The sequence below is a fragment of the Papaver somniferum genome, chromosome 7 (genome assembly GCF_003573695.1).
Source record: "Papaver somniferum cultivar HN1 chromosome 7, ASM357369v1, whole genome shotgun sequence".
Classification (NCBI taxonomy): Eukaryota; Viridiplantae; Streptophyta; class Magnoliopsida; order Ranunculales; family Papaveraceae; genus Papaver; species Papaver somniferum.
The window spans coordinates 113682216-113686341 of NC_039364.1; positions in this window are offsets into that span (position 1 = coordinate 113682216).

Consider the following 4126-nt stretch of genomic DNA (forward strand, 5'->3'; position numbering starts at 1 on the left):
GAATTCAAGAGATGAAGATGGGTGCCCCTTATCCCTCTGTGGGGTGCGAATAGAAAATGAGTGTTGTGGACAAAAATGGGTGTTGTGGACAAAAATGGGTGTTGTGGACAAATGGGCTACACATATCCATGGGTGACACATAGCAAAACTGGGGGTCCGTATAGCAAATGTCCTCCGGGGGTGCTCCGAGCAACTTTTCGAGCCGAATTTTCCAACAATATTTATTTCCAAAAAAATACCTAAAAACACACAAAACACCATAATAAGGACGAAAACAAGTACTAACAATACGAAACATTGAGGACAATTTAGACACATAAATGCGTCTATCAAATACCCCCAAACTTATTATTTGCTAGTCCTCGAGCAAAACTAATAATAAGAAAATAAAACCGAGTTAATCTCGGGAGGGTTTACCAGAGGTGTACCCACAAAACCATTACTCCAGATCCTAGTTATCTACGGAGAACCTTGGAAGGCACTAAAGAATCTCCTTGGTTGGCATACAATCACTGACTGCAAGAGGAAGTACCCTGATGCGAAATTCCAATTGTTGTACACGAGTTTGCACTCAAGCATACTAAAATTCATATAAAGTGACAGAGCTCTACTCAGATAGTTTCTGGACATCATAAACCGGAGTCAACCAATCACATGGAAAGATTAAGAAGATGGATAAAGAGAAAAAATCGATGGTTTAAAGTGAACGGTGTTTCCCATATCTGTCTGAAGGCCTCTGCCAAGATGAACCTATCCTAATGGACTGAGATACCGGTCTGACTAATATCAACACAACTGGCATATACAAGGGGACCAGTGGTCGATAAACCTAACTCTAGGTCAACACAACTGGCATATAAGCCAAAATTTAATCGTTGTCGTATGCATCAAAAATAATATTAATTTCTCACAACTCAAAATAAATAATATAGCAAGGGTAAGAAAGGATCGTTTCCACAGAGAGGATCTAGGTTGTCAAGTTGTTTCGGTTTCTTATATAAACAAGGGGGATTTCTGATTTTTATGTAAAGAAAATAAACTAAAAGCAAATAATGAAATAAACAAGCAAATCAATAAGATGAAGATATTGGTCAATAATTAGTTTTCATTCACAAACATGAATTTGTAACAATAACTAGAATTGAAATTTAATCTCAACTTTTATCAAAAGTCCTAGGATACCTTGATCGCAAGAATATCCCACTAATTTCCTCTTGTCATCAAAAAACACATTAAAAGATGCGAAAGTGAATTCTTCCTAGAAAGCAACCTAAAGTGTAAAAGCACAATTAAGTTTAACTCCCTAAGAGCACTAAGTTCTATGAAATAAGACTAATCAATGCAAACAAACGTGTAAAAGCACTAATCCGTTTTAACAAAGGTTATGATCCACATGTGACTACTAGGATGTATCACTACAAGCAATAATCACAATTATGCTACGTGTATTCAAGGTGTATCACGTTTACGTATAATAAACCCTAAACTAGCAATAAATATGATTACGAGTTCTACCAATTTGCAACTTGACAAAACTAACAATCAATCATACATGGCAATATTTCTAGCGAATCATAATCGACAAAACATGGAGACAAAACTAATTTATTGAATGAAAACCCATATTTGGAAATCCAACTTATTCCTTAACCAATAATAAAATCTAGGTACTCATGGCATAGGAGTTCATCACAAGAAGAAAAGTCATAGTTTCCATCTTTCTAAACCCTAGGCTAAAAGTAGAAGAGAAGAAAAATAATAGTTTCCATTTTTATTTTTATTTTTGGTATCTCAATCACCCTATTTCACCCTAGCAAAGGTAACAACTTGAATCGTGTGCCCCACCAAATTACTTAAAAAATAAAAACAGAAGGATTAGGATTCAACGAGATATGGCGAAACTACCATTTTTTTTTAATTCTAACATCTGAGCTCTGTGCTTTTATGAATAGACTCTTTAGATGTTTCCATCTAATCAGACTGGTTCCTCAACTACTACAACCAAAATGCTTCCATCCACTTAGACTGGTTAGTGTCATCCTTAATAAACATAAATTTCTAGGCTCTGGAGTTTATTTTTTTACTGCAACTAAAAAGTTTCTCCCATACCCCCAAACTTAAAGCTAACATTGTCCTCAATGTTCTAAAGATAAAATGAACAAGGAGAAACTGTTACCACTTGAAGCAAAAGAGTTAAGGAAAGATATTACCGTGTTGCATGAGCATGGGTTACCTCCCAAAAAGTGCTAAGTTTAAAGTCTTCAGCCAGACATTGGAAGAATTAGTCACCTCGTAGAATCATATAGCAGTAGCCGGAATAATTGTGGGTCATCTGGATCAAAAAGTATTACCCACAAGAAGAGGAAAATGCAACAGACCAAGAAGATACCGAACCTACCCTTGCTTAAGACAACTACATCTAGTTGTGGTTCAGGTTCAGGCTCTATAAAAGAGTCTAGATAAAAGGTTTTCATCGGTTGGGTTTCCTCAAAGCTAAGATCCGGTTCAGGTATTAGAGTCTGGAAAAACTCAACTAAGAACTTAGAAGCACATAACAACAACCTAAATAATTGGGGATCCTCTAAGTCAATTAGATTTGACTCACACAACTGACCACAATGAAAGAGGTGGTCTTCCTTAAGAAAATTTGTCGACCCTAATATCCTAAAGTAATTAGGTTTAGTCTCAAAACTTAATAACCGACACATCTGAAAATCATATGTTCCCACAATTGGTTGAAAAGTTTTTGGTGGGAAAACAAAGTCAATCTTGGTATCATAGCCTGGGTTAACCACATCAACCAGAGGATGGGTTTCTAACAACTGAGCTTCTTTATGGACATCATTAGGTTCGGTAAAACATGTATGAAGATAATCTTGTAAGATGGTTGAGGCATAAATGTCAAGTCCTACACGAGGGAACTTTCTAAGAGTTAAAGAACACGGAGAATGATAATCACCCCCAAACTTAGAGTTTTCTGTGTCTCTATAAAGGTTAGTCACAACTTCCCTAATTTCTAGGTCATCATATTCCTGGAAATGGTCAATTGATTCTTCTAAGTTGGGTTCATCCTCACTCATTTCTACGAGTTTATCATCTTCTAAGACTAGTGTTTCTAAATCGCTAGATTCTAAAACAATATTCTCAGCGTAAACGCTTTCCTCTAAACCATCATCACAATCATATAAAGGATTATCAGAGAAAGTTTCATATAAAGGCTCATTAACTAAGGTTTTAATCATGGTTACTTCCTTCGATTCACTGATAGGCACATCAAATAATGAATTATCCAACATACTGCAGGCTAAAGGATCCTGAACTACATCGTCTAAAACGGTGGTATCTCTAGTCAAATCCTCATCCTTTTGAATAGGTGAATAATTATTAAAATTATTTGGATTTGTACTAGAAACAACACTATCATTATAAATCTCAATCGGAGTAACAAATTCCTGATCATTATGCCTACATATTTCATGTTCTTCATCAATACTATCCTCATCATAATCATCTTTATAATAACATGAAAAAGATCGAACCTCATCAAAACAGGTAGTGTTACCAATTATAACCTCGTCATCTCGATTATGTGAATAAAAACTATCCTTATTTTCAAGGGTGGTATTGGGAACACTATACTGGAATTTAAGACTATCCTGAGCAAGTTTTTCCACAATCCTATTTGTACTCTTAGTAAATTTCTTGAGGGTCTCTTCTAGAGATAACTTAGTTGACCGCTCTACGGACTCTTCTGGGAGAAGAATATTATAAGTCTCTTTCATAAATAACTTCCGTGTTGACTCATTGAAACTCCTGAGAGACTCTTCTAGAGAAATAGAAGGATTGTTTTGCTCGTATGACCTGTGGGTATGTGGATAGTAATTGGGCTCACAATGGTATGGACCATAACCTTCAAAAGTTTCGCGTTCCCAATCACTATTCACACTATGGTCATAAAAAGGATAATGCCCAAGCTGCTCAGTCGGATACTCATTGTATTGGCTATTACAATACCAGTTCGACATCCTAATTGCAAGGGAATTCTAAACAAACACAAAGAAGGCTGACTCGACCACAAAAAGCCTATTTTATCTAGCAAACAAAAAGCATGATGGCTCCACTTAGA